This window comes from Xylocopa sonorina, chromosome 10 (assembly GCF_050948175.1).
Source record: "Xylocopa sonorina isolate GNS202 chromosome 10, iyXylSono1_principal, whole genome shotgun sequence".
In the NCBI taxonomy this organism is placed as follows: domain Eukaryota; kingdom Metazoa; phylum Arthropoda; class Insecta; order Hymenoptera; family Apidae; genus Xylocopa; species Xylocopa sonorina.
Genome location: NC_135202.1, coordinates 5,305,169 through 5,323,924, shown reverse-complemented (window position 1 = coordinate 5,323,924; position 18,756 = coordinate 5,305,169). Strand labels below are relative to the sequence as shown.

Below are 18,756 nucleotides of genomic sequence, written 5' to 3'. Positions count from 1 at the left end.
GATATCGTTCTATCCTGTAGTAAAATATGGAATTGTTTGGGGGGTTGGTTCAGGGGTGAATCGGTTCGAATGGAAGGCGTTGGGACACTTGGAAAGAAAATTAGTCAGAATTCGACGAATGGGCGTTTGAAATGGATAATTAAGGAAGATCTTTTTGGAGCTAATTTTCGTTCAAGTCTGATACTTTTGATTTTATAATAACTATGAGGAATTCTTTGAAGGGTGGTATAGAGCAAGGAGTTTATTATCTCTTCTTACGAGACAATATCGATGGTAACACCATGAACAGCGATGGAAGGTTGAGAATCGCAAAAGTAATACACGAGGTCTGTTTTCATACCGGTTAAAAGAACTTTATTTGGTCAGCAGCCAATTTCGTAGACCACTGCCAATGAACGACGAGAATAGAATATATTTCCCGCCCTCTAAAGACGTGCATATAACACAACGTTCTTTAACATTCCTCAAAATCCACTAGTAATTAATCGCACGAGAAAAAAAAAGAAAAAAAAAAGAAGATCGCGTGCAGCTTAAAAGCTCGAACACCCTCTGGAACGAATTTACGGGTAACTTAGTTCCCGTCTGCTCTTATCAATTTCCGGTGGATGAACGTGTTCGAAAGGCTCGACTATTTGCAGGACGCGTACGCAATCACCGACGTATGTGCACAGGTGAGTATGCACGGTGGATCAATTGCATTATGGCGTGACGGTGCTGCGAACTTTCCTGCAGTTCGTAAACTGTCTAATTCACGAGCAGAGACCACCCGTTAATTGCCAGACGATAATTAAGTTTCGAGCCAGAGGAGTACACCGTGTCCTTCCGGCTGCCGTCGTTCGTTCCGGTTAATTTTCTCGATGATCGACGTTCGCCGTAATTTCACCGAGCCCCGATCGGGCGAATGGGAAAGATACGATGAAATTGCGCGACAACACGCCGGAGAAAAGTGAATCGTGCCCTTTGGCAATTACCGCGCTATGATCGGTGCTGCGTCCGCACCGGAGTTCGCATTAACGAGATTTCGAAAGCGGTTATTCATCAAATTATTGGTGCACCTTTACCAAAAGTGATCACGTTTCACGAGAAACTATCTTCTGGTCGCAGCCAATGGCTCGTTATATCTAAATTCGAAACGAGAGTCGAATAGTAAAACTCTGATCAAATTAGCTAATTAGTTGATTTAAGATGCGCATATCATTGCAAGTTAATATCGTTCCAAGGAAACGACAGCGACGAGAGAATCCCTAAATGGAAACCAAACAATAATAGAAGAATGGCTCTATTGCTCGAAATGGTATTCACTGGCTCGATATACCCGACGATGGCTCAGCAGGTGGCTCGTTTGCTCGATTTCCGTCGATTTTAGAACTCTTTTTAGTAACATTCATGCACACCTTTGCTTTCTAATGCTTTCCATTCTGCGTTCGCATTGTTGCGATCTTTTAGTTTAAAAGAACAATTAACAACTATCAGAGTATACACCATAAATATATACTTATACAATTTACGATATTATATGCTCGCAATATTTTATTATCTTCTAAACGCTATGACATAATAGGTGTATTTTCATCCTCTTTCTCACCTGGAACACGTCGACAAACATTGTACGCGGCAAACTCTCCCCTACGCAACCCCGTTTCTCAGCCCTCCGCCATTTTATCCGAGAATTAATTTTAGTCTCGTCAAACGAATCGCGCGTAACAATGCGTTTCATTCACGGTGTTTAAACGGAGGGGCAAAGTATAAAGTTTCCTTGGCCGCGAGATTAAATTATTACGTGGACAAGTGCGAGGAAGAACACAACGATCCGCGCACGCTTCAACCCCCCTGCCTGTAATGCACGTTGACGGCCATTGTTGGCCTTCCCGACTCCCCTGGATTTTCATCAAACTTTCCGGCACATCAGCCTGCCTCGAGAGCCATTGTGCTAAGGCCTGGGCAAATAAAACGATTACACGTAATCGATACGCGTCTCATTTCCGTGCGTCTAGCTAACCCGATACACGTTTCGTATCCAGTTCCAGTAATAATGCCCACCCTGCAGTTCTCACGGAAAATTGTGAAAACGACTACGCAAGCTTCTCGTCTCAGAACTTTATTCACTTTGTATACCGCGTTGGCTTCACTCGTTACGCGTCCAATTATTCTCTATTCGCTCTTTTTTACTTAGCACAAAATTCATATGTAATCTAGGTTGTGTAAGTACAAGTAGTGCGTCGTATACTGTGTTATGTTCGCGTTTATTCGCCTATTTCGGTGCGCACAGGACGACAGCAATGCGAGTAACCATTCCACTGTCCCGCCACGCTCGCACCCCCAGAGGTGAACGCTTATCTGTGACTTCCCTGAAGCCAGTGGGACGTCACCCCGCCGAGGAATCCATCATCTGGGAAGCCAGCTCATCTAGCCGGGTAAATTGACTACGTGCACGAAATATCCTATCTGGGCGTTACCAAATGGCCGTGGGAGAACGTGGACGAAAACTGGCAAGATTAACGCATCTACCGGCGAAACGAGCGGAAACGATGGGAAACCATCGCTTTCCGGCGAGATACGTCCGGGATACGTCGGCGGCCGTGTAATAGGCCGCGAAACAACGTCGCGTGGAATTAAATCGGATCCAAAATTGGCTGCTGCGCGGGGACAGAGAAAAATCGAGATCTCGTGAGAAGAACTTGGAGCCCTGAGGAGCGGTGAAATATTGAGAATCCGGATGTTTAGTGGAGGGTTAAGCGTCGGCAGGAAGCACCGCCAAGGCGTCTCTGGATTATTGGAGAATTTTACGATATGCAGATGCGACTTCGAATAAGAAGAAAATATTTTCGAGTGAGAATAGTTAAGTGTACGCATACTTGGCACAATTTTTCAGACAATTTAAAGAAAAACTTTTTCGCTTACTCTTGCACTGGAATTCATTTTACAACCCTCTCAAATTGTGTCACGATTTTTTATTCACTCTGTGCGATTTTTTGGCACGTTGGTTGTGAAAAAAATAAAATAAAATGGAATAACACCAATAATTCGAAAGCATCGATCGATCCTTTTCATTCAAACCAATTCACCTTCGATTTCACCGGGACAATGAAAATAATTACCGGCAGGTGACGTCGTGGACGCGGCCGGATGCATAATTCATGGCCGTTCGATACGTGCAATCAGCGAGGTATTTGCTAAACGTGGAATTCCTTCCCTTCGATTTACACGGCCCCTCTGTTCACTGTCTCGCCACGGGTGGCAACGGAAGATGTCGGATTACGATCGAATAAAACCAGCCGGCTGAAAGGAAAATAGAAGGGTGGCGGGGCTGGGTTCAACGCGATGCGAGACGCATTAATATTCATTTCACCGAAACCGCCTATGCACCGCGAGTCTTCTTTTCACCTGTTTCATTATCCGTACGCGTAAAAACGAAAACGCGTACGCTCACTTAAAACTGGGTTATTCGCGCGATCCTACGTCCACGTAAATCCGCTGCATCGAGCAAGCCAGGATCATTTCACTTCATCATCCTCCTATTTTTTTCGCATACAATAATCGTCTGTAATCAGCTTTCGTTTAACCCCCTCATACAACCCCTCTGTTTCGCTACACCAGTGTCTGACTTGAAATATTAAAGTTGCTGCTTGGCAATTAAAACTGTGATTTGGTCGATTAAATCGTACGTGCAATTTCGAAAGCGTATAAACTAACGACGAGCAGAAAAGCTTAAATTCGACAGGTGCATATTACAAAACCAAAACGTGAATTTCTCTGTTTTTAGACGAGGACACGAGTCGCGAAACTTTCAAACGCGGGACGCGGGAAAAAAGCCGCGAAAACGGTGGCTGGCAAAACTGGCGTCCGTCAGGAAACAGGCAGCGACACGCGGGACGGGGTTTAAACCATGGGAAGCGAGGAGGATCCACGGAGGACGAGACTGCGTCGCGCCGCGACGCGGAGCAAGTTGGCCATTGTCGGGAGACAAAAGGTTCCGCATAAGTCGTAACTCGGCTGGTGCTCGACCAACTTTCAGCCGGAACACCGCTCGTTCCGTCTCTCGTTCGCCTGGTACCGCTTCCTGTCCCTATGTGCTTTGCATCATTTTTACTCGGCTCTTGTTTTCGCCCCCGCTGATGGAATCACGGGGGACTCGAGGCGGATTTATAGCGTCCGACAAACTCGCGATCGAAACGCAAACGGGTGTACCACTTTGTCTTCGTACGTGTTTTATGAGCACGCTTGTCTGAAGAGCATTCTAATTCTATGGTAATCGCATAATGGCGCATCTTCTGTCTTTCGAGTTTCTCAATATTTTTATTTGAAGGTATTTTTGAACCTTGTCAGAGTAAAACCGTGTAAAAACAGTATCGAGTATAATTACACTACTACTTATAATTATACTCAATACTGTTTTACTCTGACAAGGCTCAAAAATATCCTCCACTTACTTTTTTACACGATCATTTGTCATTCTCGCACGATTCTCATGGATCTCGCGTCTATTTCCACACGACTTCCTCCAGAACGTATCTACCACACAAAAACAGTATCGAGTGCGTTCATATCGCATCGTTAATCTTTGGAGTCAATTAGGACCCAAGTGGCACAAATATTAACTAGAATAATCATCCCTGGATACCTGCAGAAAAGGTTCGCTTGCATCTGAAACACGTCTCCACGACAACGAGCCCAACAGACGTCCTTGGAATCGGAGAACCAATACCCGTATAATCGCGAGACCAGCTAATTGATGTCCAGTTAACCAGCCATTCCATTGTACCAGAATCTCTCTCTCCCTCTCCATCTCTAGTTCTCTCAGTTCGACGATCGATTCGTCTGTGTAGCGTCGAGCGTAGCAAGGGATAGGGTGGAAAGAAACGGGTTCGATGGGAATCGATCGCTAATAAAGGAGCTGGTTCGATAGGGAAACGGAGGCGCTACGTCCCGATCCGGGTCTGACGAATCTGTCCGCTAATTTTACATAATTTTCAAGGCGAACCGAATGGGCGTATTGTTCGCGCTCGGCGCACGGCTCGTGAAGTGCCGTTGGCCACGGGCCTAATTACCTCGTCGATCCGTGGAACACGCGTGCAGCACGGAGTACGGATTGTTTTTGCGCCCGTGTAATTATAGACCAGGCGACCGAACGTAACCGAGGCGTCGCGGCGGAATCCTCGATCGATCCGCGCCTAGCCTTTTCGCGCGACGCCATGGGTTGAGTTCGAGAGCTTCGACGCGGTGGCCAGCTCGCGAGGATGGTCTCGAGCCACTCAATTACGATCTTCGCCAGCGAAACGGATGCCGATCTACAATGGAACTTTCAATTAATTCCCGTTTCGTGTGATCTGTTTCAGTGGAATTCGATACCAAGCTGATCTTGTCAGCTGCTACCATCGAGTCGTGATATATCTTACGACTACGTTCTTTTAACTGATGATGTAAAAAATAGTACATGGACGAATGGAAGAGAGTACTACAAAATAGTATCGTTAAATGATATATCAATTTCAATTAAGTAACTCTTACTTGATAGTCTGAAGCATTTAAGAAACGGTGCACGAAACTACCTTAACATTAGAGCGTCAAATATTAAACTCCGTTCCCATGCTCTCTCGAAAGTAACGAGGAAAATGGGAGAGACTGAATCCCCGATGGCTATCCATAGAAAAACAAACGTGGCCCATATAAAATTAATGGTCGCGGCAATTCTGCGAGTGCCGTGTTTAAAAATGAAAGGAACCACATTTAGAAGTAATTCCAGCGCTCGCCGTCGACGAACATCCGCGTGGGTTTTGATCGATCGTCGCGATGGCCTGATCCATTAAAAGCGTTTCCGTGCGCGTTTGTTCCTTGCGTTTTTCATATCGCTCGCAACGGTGAAATTCGTCGACGCAGTGGCTCGCGCTTGGCGTTCGCGCGCCCCCAGGGACCCGAAAGGGTTGATGGCGAGGGTGGTAGGAATTATCTTACGCGTCGATTCACGCGGATCGAACGCGTTTCGACGGCCGTGTCATCCATTAGAACAAAAGCGTTTTCCAGGTCATCGTCGACGTTTCTCGATGATTGCGAACCTGGAGCGAAGGTATCCCGCGAAACGGGGTGGGAATTTCGCGAATGGTTGTTCCGCGTGACCCTTTGATCCATCACGCGGCCCAATCCATTTATCAGAGAAATGAAAGCTACGCTGGCTCGAAAAAGTCGGATGGGATCTTCCTCGAATTGCTATGATTTTCCCTCGTTTTTTCCATTCTTCTCTATTCCAACGGCTATCGAAAAAAGTTGGAGTCTGTTTCAAAAGGATATTCCAAAGATATGCTAAATAAGATACGCCAAAAGGTACTCGAGAGATTAGCAAGCGATTTTTCTAGATTAATAAATCGCAACGATGGATATCTCACTCAGTGTCAAGCTAGTTATTCCAGTTAGACTACGCGTTTCTCTCGAGATCCGTCTTCATTCTCGTGTATAAAAGAGGAGATCGCATGATCGCGGATCGTCCTTTAAATTTCCTTTTCTCGGCTGAGAGCCGCGCGTATCCGCGTTGAAATATTGGCCGCGATCGCGCGGCACTCGCGAGCGGTATAACGAACGAGAGTGGAATGGATTATCGATCGGTCCATATTTTAGCGCGCGGCTAAATTGATAATGAAATCGCTGTCGATTCGCCTGGCTTCGTTCATCGATACCCTCGACCAATTTCCATTATTATGCCTTTCAAATTCGATCCAGCGGGGGGCGAAGAATTTCGTTAATTACGATCTCGAAATTTTATTCGACAACTTTCTTGCGGAAAATTTGCTCGAATCCGTCATAATCGATGGATTTCGCTCGAATCGAGACGATATCAATCGAATTTTCGATTCATTTTTTTTGCACAACCGGATGGCGGGTCTCGTAACTCGTGCAGCGGGACGTGGACACACTCGAAACGGGTGGCGGATTTCGTTCGAGATGGAAGCACTACGAGTGATTCCATCCGTATAATCGCATCCGTCGAAAAATCACGGGACTCGGTGAGTAACGCGATTACGGATTGACTGGCAGCGGCATTTGAATATCAGCGTGCATAAATTAACGTCCGCTGGCAGTGGCGCCGGCACACCTCGTCCAACGGTGAGTTACTGGCTGAAATTTCACAGATCGTTCGAAACGAGGCAAGCTTGTCAGAGAGCCGCGCGGCGAATTAATTTGGCCAGGAAAAATAACCGACCTCCTTGCTCGTTACCTGACGTCGCACAATACGTTTGGAAATAAACGATCGCGACTGCGCGCGTCAACGGACGTGTACGTTTCGTCGACGAGAATTCAATGTCTACCAATTATAGCTGATACATAATTGATATATCGTATCGTGCGATTAATAGAATTATGCGAGACTTTTTTTTCGAATCTCCTTAAATGAAACTTTAAAATCAATTAAATTGACCCCTTTTAGTGGACCGTGAATAGCCACGATTAATATCGATAAAATATTTCGTTTCGCTGAGAACAAGCAGATCAGACATCGCTTATTCGATATAAAATAACGAACAATTGGCGAAAGATTGGGAATAGATATTTTTCGAAAAATCTGACCGTATCTTTATATTACTAATGGAGGTTTTCATTTCGAACAAATATTTATTAACGAATTAAACTCCAGTCATTGAAGTGAAAGCTAATTTCTGGCTAGAAACGTTGCGTTGATTCATACGCCATAAATACCGTCGAAGCCCACGCTACCTCAAAGTTCACAGTTTATACTGAATCAGGGCCCCGAACCTGTGCTACTAAAACGTAAATAAACTCGATTCGCGAAATCCCAATCAGTCTTTATAGAAGCCACCAAGTCACGACTAAACTCGAATCTCGGAGGTGCAATATTCCTGGCAAACATCCCGAACCTATTAAATATACTTGCGCGAGGATGTCGCGTAACGATGACGAAACTCGAATGCGCCGATTTCGTGTTATCTTCTTCGTAGCAGCGACGATCGCGTGTCGCGCATTTCATTTCGAGGAACATTATCGCTCGACTTGACTCGCGACACAGATTGCGTAACTCGATTAAACCCAAACGAAGATTAACGATGACGGAGCGTAAAAACTGCGAAGATAACGCTTCGCGAATCGAATTCCAAGATAGCTCGACTGAAAACAAGATTTTTCATTACTCGAAACCGCGCGCCAACCTCCGCACCCCTTCTAAGCGTCGTATCGTTCCAATTCTCGCAGCCGACGATTGGTATCAAACCGCTACAGACAGGTAGAGTGCATTCAGCGCATCGAACAAAACTCGCGAGGGCACCACCCACGTCATATTCGCGATACAGGATTTACGCGCGCGTTTATCTTCGATCAGGGACACTCGGATGCCTCTTTCAGAGGAGAATCGCGAGCGAGGCTGCTCCGATGTTTCCACCAGAGTAATTTTCAAAACAACGACTAAAGCCTGCCGATAGAGGGTTGCGTGTCGGTACCGGATGCACCCTTCCTCGCTGAGGAGTGTGTTAGAATTGATACGCAGGGTACAGGAAGCGAGCGAACCCGAGGAGAACTCTTTCGCCGCGATCAGGAGACAGAGAAGGGAGTGGAGGGGTGGTTACACGAACCGAAACGGAATGAGAATACGCGGTGATCCGATTTCGATACGATTTCTATTCCATTCGAGCGAGCTCCCCGCGTCGTTTCTGCTTCTCGTTCGCGTATCTCTCGCAGCTTTATCCGCTGCGACTTCCGTTCAATTTCATCCCTTAAGTACATGTAATTTTTCAGACAGCCAATATGGTCGAACGAGTCTAGAGCAACGCGTTGAGGGGAAAATATCGAACGATCTTAAATGAAACTTCTGGAGGATCCGCAGATTCTTGTCCAAATGACCGTACTCATTAGCGAACGTCTCCAAGTCACAACTGTGCTGCGCGAAATGAAATTCAACGCGATATAACCAGCCGCAGCCAAGTGGGGCCGCGTAAAAAAAATCGGGAGAGCCAAGGTTTCTCGAAACAGACCCTCTGGTCGCAACGAAAACTGCTGGTAAAGGAGCCTCCATTCGAGGTGTATGCAACTCATTTTTGGACGAGGAACCCGCTTTCAGGACGCCTTCTCTATATACCGTGTGCACGCGGGGATGCACAAACATGCACACACGGACGCACAGAGGCACGCGCGCACGTGTGGCAGAGGCTTTCTTTCACTCTGGCGAACAAACGAGCGCGGAGAGGCCGAGTCAGATAGCGGAATTACGCCTCTGGCACTAACGACGCCTCTTTTGACAGACACCTACCCCTGTCCCCCTTCCATTTATTCAAACGTCCGCGCTGCCGCTACTCCAACGTTCCTTCTGGTAAATACTCGCATGGTACGCGCGTCTAACTGGAACAAAAGTTTCGACGCACACCGTCAGCTGCCGCGTCGGAGATAACGCGCTGGTCCAGAAGAGCGTGGAAGGGTGAGAGCCAAAGGGGTGGTGGACGCGCAGCTGGGCTTTTCTTTAAGGGCGCGCGATAAACGCGAGATGGACGGGCGCGAGGCGCGTTCATCGCGACACGGTAATTGCGATTTGATGTAGATTCGCGACGAAACCGAGTAAACTACGTGGAAGGAGGACGTGGACTCGTGTTTTCATGGCTGACACGGGGGTGTCGGCTTCTTGATTGACTGCGCTGGGTTCGCGTTCGGCTATCATACATTTTAATGGTTACACTTTGGTGACGTTATTTGGATAGTAACTTAACTTACATAATGATCGATTGCTTCGTGTTTAACGTCAATTACGTGTCGTGTTGGTATGTTCGTTGTATGTCGATATTCGTTTACTTTTCGGATATGTCAGAGTTATTATAGTTGTTTGCGTGGATGATAGAAATTATTTTTTGTCGTTTGTTAATGAAAATCACTGTGATAATTAACTGCGAAGGGGTTAGATCATTTGTCCAAATGTGAGAGTTGTTGAATGTATCATTCTATAGTCGTTTACGTGGATGATAAAAATTATTTTTTGTCGTTTGTTAATAAAAATGACTGTGACAGTTAACTGCGAAAGGGTTGGATCGTCTGATCAAATATAAGATTTGCAATGTATCATCATGTAGTCGTACTATTGGATGAAATTAAAATTCATCTGGTTCTGAACTTATTTATTGTTACAAACTCAGACTGTGCGATCTATCTAAATGATCTGCGTGGCTACTAAACGATTCAGAGAATCATAATAATCCTGAAGTGTATAAATTCAAGTAGCATCTCGCGGATAATCGAACGCCTTTACAAACATAAACCTTAACGTGTAACATAATTTCGTAGTTTCAAAATTAGCCGAGATAATATTTGCCAGCAGATGTAGAAATTGCTGACGTCTGTCTCGTTACAGTTAATTAAAGGATCACGATTTCGCTGTACATTATCGCGAGCTTATGCAGTTACCGCGACGACTACAATGGACACCTGTGTCAATAAACATTTATAAATACCGCGTAAGCAAAGGAAACGCTACTAGAAGCTATAATGAGCACTGTTTTCTTAGCAAACAAGAAGCGTTCGCGGTGCGCCTCGAGTTCCTTAATTTCATTGAAAAATTCCCACGACAACTGGATGGATATACAAGAATGCCAGAGAAACCTGCCCTCGGAGTTCATTAATTAGGAAACTAAATTTAGACGCCTCTTCGACCCTTTTGTCCCGCGTTTTTCATTTTCCTTGCCCTTTGCGGAAATCTTACATTCAACGACCACCTTTTTAGCATAAATCAAGGCATTAAATTGTAAGTTTAAAAGAGAAGGAGACAAATTTCTTTCGCAAGTGTATTAATTAACTGATAACTTCGATTACGAATAAAAAAAGTGTACAAGTTTACCCTCGAAAGATAAAGCAATAGGATCAACAACCACACATGATTAATAATCCGATCCGGTTTATAATTTCCGGTTTGCTGGATTCTTTACTAGCCACTGTGACCACTAAATGTGAAAGCGCACGCGCAAACAATCTCCGCCAGCTGTTCTCGTAAATAATAACCAATAACCTTGCCAGATCCCGCCAGAAATTATAATGAACGTAAAATATGTGTGCACGATATAATAATTTTCACGAGATGCTCGCTCAAAATGTCCAGCAGGTTTCGTATATGCTGTTCGTCATTTTTAGGAAAGAATCTACGAGATTACGTAGGAAGTTTCTTCTTGAAGAAAGCACTGCTTTGAAAATCTTTCGCACGCACATTAATACAAAAGTAAGAACAAACAACTCAGCGATGACGATGATCGCGCGCAGTGATAACTGATGCGCTGTTGACAACCTGACGTACAAGTAATTCGATTAAAAAATCGGCACGAGAGGGGAAATTGCACGCGTATTGCTCGATCAAACATTCAGAGCATCCATCAACGCATCCCAGCCACGGATCGATGTTTGTACGAATATGAATCACGGGAACTGATCGCAAATTCGCGCGGGAAAGCTTCGATCGATTCGATTGCTTTGCGTTACCAGGGACGGTTTCAAAAATTGACTTCTAGATCCAGAATCGCCTTAAACATTTAAAAATTCACCACTCCTTTTCGACGGACGTTTAATACAATATGCATCGTGCGGCGTCCAGGGAGGAAACGAAACAACTGAGCCATATTAAAGGTAGATATCGCGTTCATGGACCCCAGTATCATGATTAGCGAGAAATAAATAGCTAGAAACTCTTGCATTAATGCAACTTATGGATATGCACGCAACAGTACGAATTAAACGAGCCCAGTGAACGAGTCCACGATAACCAAAACCGAAGAACTCGTCACTGAATGAATCCAAATAATCAGCTTCCGACAAAACGACGTTGCGTGAGATTACAATTTTTTCTGTTGCAAGCGTCATAAATAATGTCACGTTTAATCGTGGCAAAAAGTAAGGATCGAATCCCACGCAACCCTCGATGGTAGCGCAAGGAAGAAGAGGCGAATCGCGCAGCGCACGCAAGTAGTCAGAGTCAACGAAATGGAACGTGGCTGCGAATAGAGGGTAACAAATGTCCCTATCAGTCGAAGAGGACGATGTGCTCGCACGCTAGCAGCCCCCGCGTTCGTCCGTTCGTCTCCAATTTCCTAGCTTCGCCTTCTTTTCCCGCGGGCCGGCTGCAATATTAACGCAACACCCTCGAGGACTGGTGAACGTCTTCGCGCAGGGATAAGAAGAAGGCGGGAGGGATCGAGTCCTCTTAACCGTGGCCATTCCACGACTGCGCCATTTTAATATTGTAACCCTAAAATCGAATGAGATCGTCGACGAGGGGTAGCTTCGCCTACTCTCGTGTGAGCCCAGGTAAATGATACCTTCGACACCGGGAAAAAAGGGGTGGGCGCGTCGAAATTGGACTGCGGCTGCGTGCAAATTGTTGGAGGAACGCTGGAGAGAGGCATCCAGAGCGTTTTACGTTTTCAGTTTCGATATTCGTGGCTCGTGGAAATTGAAGGAAATTGTGCGCTCCCTCGAAAGAGGGATTTCACGGACTCCACCCCCTCCCTGACTCTTATCGCGATTTCAATTTAAAAGGGGAATAATTAAACTAAGAAACTAGTTCTTTATTCGATCGCGCTGGAATTGCAAGCAACGAGTTATCAAACTTTCTAATTCTTACGCTGTTAAAATGCTTAGCGCCTCTTTCCCTTGACCATCTTCTTCGTTTTATCGCCACGGACTTGTTTTAAGTCAAATTTAAAAAGAGTCCATCGCAAATAATTTACGTACACGATTTCGAAACAGTTTGAAATATCGCAGACACTTGCTGAAAGATGCGAGGTTTGTTTCTAACGAATCTGTATCACGGGAATGAATTCGTCGTAGGAAAATCGCGAGTGAAATGTCGCTTTAACCGAACGCTATCGGAAAAACAGAGGGGAGGAGTTCCAATCAAAAGAAATTCCAAATCCAACTACGAGGGGCACGAAAATGAGATAGTCTGTCCTCTCGTTAACGTTGTAGGGGTATGGAAATTCCGATTTAAATATTTGCCTCTCATAAAACTCCGCCGCGGCTGGTCGCGTATATACCGTTCGAACGTTTCTCTTTCCGCGAAGTACAAAGCGAACTTCAGCAATTTTCTCTAGCTACGTCCGCATAGACAAAGGACACCCAACGCGCATGAAAGCAATAACAAGCATCCTCATTAAATCTGTGCTCCCGAGCAATCACCAGATCTGTCATCACCACTCCTTTCACCATGCCCTGTAACCACCGCGTTCCCCATTCTCATTACCCCCTTTCATTGCGATTCTTAAAACCAGATCCATCTTTTCGTATTAACCGCGACTCAGCCAGCGTAACTGAGTTCGTCTAGGGATAAGATGGCGCGACGAACGCGGTCCTGGTTGACGTTCATAGTGATTTATGATGTTACCACGCTAAATGAAATCGATGGCATTCGCTCGAATCGGTTCTCGAACCTTTCAACCCTTCTACTGTGGACTCTGCGCCACGTTCAACCCACTTGCGTTCTCCTTTCTCTACAGAGCTTTCTATACTGTAACGAAATACCTGATGTCTCGTTTAATTAGGACTCGTCCTGTGCCAAGAGCATCGTAATAATCGCGTTCTTCTGAATTGTTCGACGGTTTTAGCGCAGATACGCGTGCTGCATTTGGGCATCTCTAGCAGTCGCGAGGTACGAAACAGTCGGTGACCTGATCTAACGTAAGTGTTCAAGTACACCGTACCTCGTTGTACGAGAGAGCCAGTATTTACTCCTCCCTAACGCGGGTCTATTTCTGTCGGGCGCGAGTTATTAGCGGAATCGCGTTCCAAGCCGACGATGCTCTGTCGCATTTGTTGTCTGAGTGTAATAATAGTCCCCCTAACGATAATATTTGCCGGAACAAACAAGTGTACAGCGAGCAAAAGCATCTCGGCTCGAGGAAACCGGTCGGCTGTCCCAGGCGAAAACCTTGTTGCTCCACGAACGAAACGTTAGAGTGGTCAGTAATTTCTTCGCGGAACTATGTAAACTCCTTCGAATTTCTATTCTCGTATTACGAGGCTCTCTGGCGGTTTTCACGGTGTTTTTTGGACTGTCCAGTGTCTTTCGTGAAAAGGATTTCGAAGATGGTATAATTGCACTGAGCCTGTACTGTTCAGAGTATCGTTAGGGTGAAAGCAAATTGCGAAAACAAATTTAGAAAAATTACCAACGATTTGTAAACGGAAAAATTGTGATACTTGGAGGTGCGTTGCTGGATTTTATTTTAAGGGATGATTCTAGAAGCCTGGATATTCCACGCGAGTTTGGAAATAGGTAGGAAAATTTTGGTTAAATTCTGATATATAGCACTTGAAACTTCGTTATTAATCCCCAATTTAACTAAATACTGATGAAACTTCGAGGTAAGCGCGATATCTAGCACATTATAAACCACATACACCCCCATATCATTACATCCATGTATTACATGGAAACTTGCGCAAAATCGAATGGTAATTAATCAACAATTACTTGACGTGTACGAATTTATTGGTTAAATAACTTTAATTTCAAACACTTGAGGGGGATGTTAGTGATAACAAACATGGAAACGTGTTAGCGAGTACATTTTTTTAAGTACACGGATGTGTATATATATAATCTCAATCGTTCTTGCGTAATATCGGGTGTATGATATGCGATGATATTATTAGCAAAGTATTACAAGACCTACACAAATTAAGAAACAGCGTACACATTGCTGCATCAACTAACAAGAGTCCCAAAGTAGATACAGTCATCGTCATACTGTTGATCCTGCTACATTGTGATATTAATAGTTAAATCTCGAAACTTGAGCCTCCTCTCAGAGAGGATAGGTAATACGGAATTTAGTGATCTATGTCCACCATAAACGCGCACACGCTGTGTTATTTCGATCAGAAAATTTTCGAACCAACAAAATCGACAAAATACATTCTTTCCTAAAATTAATAACGCTCTAGATCAAAATAATCGCCTCAGTTTGGAGAATGTTTGTATATTTATGTTAAAAAGAATGTAAACCTTCCGAAACGAACTGGTTCGTTTACATGGCAAAGGATTAAATACGCGACAGTACGCGTCTTAAGCATCGAACTTGTACGCTTTTTTGTACCAACTCTCGCTTGAAAAAATGTATCTACGATTAATTTATCGTCTGGTTAGCCATTGATTAATGTTCATCCGTCACCGTACAGCACGCGTTGATAAATGTTAATTACCAAAGAGCATGACGTACGTGTCTCTGCATTAATAAAGATTGCGCTCGTCATTATTATGCGTTAGTATGAAGTTCATCAGAGCGCAGTAGCTCGTTACCTCTGATTTGCATTATGACCAACACAAATATGGGATTTAACCTACAGAATGTCTCATTTTAATCGATCCACGCAATATTCAGCAGTGCTGGAACTTCTCGTTTCACACGTTTACGAGTTCGCTAGACCAAGAGACTGTGCGCTACTAAATGGCAACGTTATACAATTTAAAAGTGAAACCACTTTCGTATCCTGTGGCACGTTCGAGTTATTGTTCCGTTGAAATCAAAGTTAACACTTGCTACGACCGAATTCTAGCCAAGACCAATGATTTTACACGCATTCCTCAGTGTACGTAAGAGACACACGTTCGAAGGAAAAGTTCCAGAAGAGAAGATTGCTACAATCCGACTCTGCTGGAAGAAGAACGGAGGAAAATCACGCGACGGAAAAGTTTCATCGCGGTCGCGTTCCCTTTGCTGTAAATTACGTTCCATGGGGTTTTTAAAGAGCGGCCGCGATATATTTCATTTCCCAGTGAAAGGAGGAAAGTTGCCCGTAAACGGCTCGAATCGAAAAAGGAGAGGAAAAACTGTACGCGGCAACTTTTGTAATTACGAGTGTCGTCTCGAGAAAGAAAAAGAAGGAGAAAAAAAAAGGAAACGAGAGGAGAAGAAAGACAGGGGAGAGGGAGAAGAAAAACTGTCCCCGCCGCGGCGCAAAACAACGGGGCAACTCGATTAAACGTTCCGCGCTGTCCCCGGGAAAAATTCGTCCCGATTCTCTTTCATTTCCTTTCGCGGCAATTAACGGCTCTCAACTTCCTCTTCGAGCCCGCGCTAAACGCTAACCGAACTCGCCCGCTCCTTTGCGACTCTACGGTCGTTAATTAATTCTCAAGTGGCGTTTAAATGTAGGCTCACGGCGAAATTTTGGAGCAAGTTCAGAAGACGAGGTGGATTTCTCGGCTCTGAACCGTGTAACGGCCGGATGTTTAATAGAACGTATTCTTGACCCGGGAGAGATTAAAAATTCAGACGAAACTTTGCAGTAAAGTTCGAAGGTTACTTAGGACACGCTTGAGAATGGTCATGGTTAATTTCTAATGTACAATTTTTTACTTCTTGCGTATCTTCTAACAAAATATTAAACTGGTAATCGTGACAAGTTGAAACAGAAAAATGTCTACAAATATCCCTGAGCAACGTTCGTATTTACATTTACAGTTTAAACGTTCTCTTCTACAGAACAGCGTGCACGTGTATTAGCACATCGCCCAGAAGGACATCGCTCGACGATCCGACAACACAACACGTGAACGATCTCTGTTTCTACCGTCGAGCGGATAAAAATATACCCTTGAGTTACCATAATCGGAACCCAGAATACCACGTTCTTCCATAAACTCAACGATAACGGACTCCGCGTATCGCGTAATCAAGAACACGTGGAAACGCAGCAGCTGTCAACTGCACGTACGACGACGAAACGATAGAGCGGTTTTACCGCATCAAGAATTCGTTTCGTCATGGTCGCGTGATCCAAAATCAATGGTACCCAGGATCTACGTCTCTCGACGCGGGTCCGCGTAAGCGCGTCGCCGCGGGAATTCGAGTGCGAGCGAATTCCGGGTTCGACGTGCAAAAGAAAAAAAGAAACCAAAATAAAAACCAGTCTAATTAGTAAAGCAAACAGTGGAGACTTGCCAGTGAAGGTTAATCCAGCGTGTCGACGTGTGGAACGTTGGGGACCACCACTACGATGACCACGACGACGACAACGACGGTGAAACACTGGTTGATCGACTTTTGACTCGACAACGTGGCAATCGAATAAGTTCGCCAGGTTGTGGTGTCGGTGGATGGGTCGATTGGGTTAGGTCGGTCGGTCGGTCGGTGGTAAAAGAGAAGAGAGAGAGAGAGAGAGAAAGAACAGGTATAGGTTCTGGACCTGGATGATGGTACGTGGTGTAGCAGGGCCGGGGGCTGACGCGACACTGTTCGCGGGCGCGTATACACGCGTACTTCATGCGCATCCTGGTGCGCGCATCCGGCCTCGCCGTGCGCGCCGACCGTCGCGGCCAATCCCGTGAACGGGATACAGGACGAGAGGGAAACTCGAATGCCGCCAACCGAGGGGGTTGTTTCGACGCGCGCGGGATTTCAAATCGAACTGGACACGGTCTCGTTCGTAGTTCTGCTGGCTGAATCGTGTAGGCGAGAACGACGCTACTATGGGGGATTAGACGATAGTAAACAGTTTGCGACTTATGCGTTGAGAGTAAGTTAAGAGGAAGAAGGTGGACAGTTTGCTATGGATTCGAAGATTCGTCTCGTGGGGGTGTTATGTAATTTTACTGTGACTTGGTTGCTTGGACAGAGTGTGTTATAAATTGTAAGGTACATGTGCGAGATTTACAAAATGTACGTAGATAATAAAATGGGTGTTGGAGCAGCAAATGTTTTATTTTATATTTTGGAAATATATGGTAGTATTAAATAATGTGTATCTTACCATGCGATGGCTGCATTGCAAGTCCTAATCGCATTCAAAGGACCATGTAGCATAAATTCACTCGAACGTTTCTATTATATTTTCGCTGTGAAATACGTTCTCTAATTTACTGCTTCTGGTAGAAGTATACATTGCTGAACGACTAATTTGCATAATTCAGCTCTCGTTTCTGGAGAACACAGCCAACAGTGTGATAACGCGATAGGGGAAAGTCTCTGGTTCTCCCTGCGGTCGCGGCTTTTAATCAAACGCGGTGATAAAAACGTAAGATAAAATAAGCTAAATCCAGGGGCGCGTGTGGAGATATAAAAGTAGCATAGGTCGCGTTGGGATTACGTCAAAAAAGGTGACCAACATATTCGTGTCCCGGCGTTAATGCCAACGAAAGGACGAGAGGTCAGAGCCAGGAACGAAAGATTATGGCGGCAGTGAACTTTGGCCAACGGAATCTCGATTAAGATCAACAGAGGAGGTCGCTCGCAACAGGTGAGGTCGCACGCCTCGCAGGAACATCGTGTTCTTCCTTGCGACGCGCACACAGTTCGACTATCCGGCGCAAGATAAAACGACCACCTGGTATAAAGGGAAACAACATTGAGATAACGCGTGTGGGTGTGTCTGCCGCGTCCTCCCTTTCTTCCGAGCAATATCGCGGGAAAGTTTCAAATTCTTGCAGATTAAAGGCTCGCGCAATTTTGTGGTGCTTCTTCGCGATGAAATTTCGAGGAAACGCCGTGTTTGTTTAGAGTAATACTTGGTGAGAAAATTTCAAATTTCTGTGGCATCGAGAATCGCACAATTTTACACCGCTTTGAAGGCAACGCTTTACGGGAACTCGGAATTCCCTAGCAACAAAGTTTCGTAAACATTTGGAATTTCTACAGAGGGAAGGCTCGCAAGGATATTAAAGCTTTTTCAACTTTGAAGCGACGTTTCGTATAAATTTCAAATCTCTCTAGCATGAAATTTTAACCTAGACGGTAATTCCCCAGGATGCTTATAAAACCTTCATTCCATTTTGAAAGTGTAAAGCTTTCCCTC

At 45.0% G+C, this 18,756-nt stretch overlaps 1 protein-coding gene across 1 annotated transcript in view; it reads right to left on the bottom strand.

Annotated features, from left to right (window-relative positions):
- Positions 1 to 17,206, bottom strand: part of Mub (poly(rC)-binding protein mub) — a 123,174-nt gene extending 105,968 nt beyond the window's left edge. Inside the window, exon 1 of the mRNA XM_076902273.1 lies at positions 16,904 to 17,206. The gene's annotated coding sequence lies outside the window, so the exon portion shown is untranslated. The remainder of the gene's footprint in view (positions 1 to 16,903) is intronic.
- Positions 17,207 to 18,756: the final 1,550 nt, after the last annotated feature.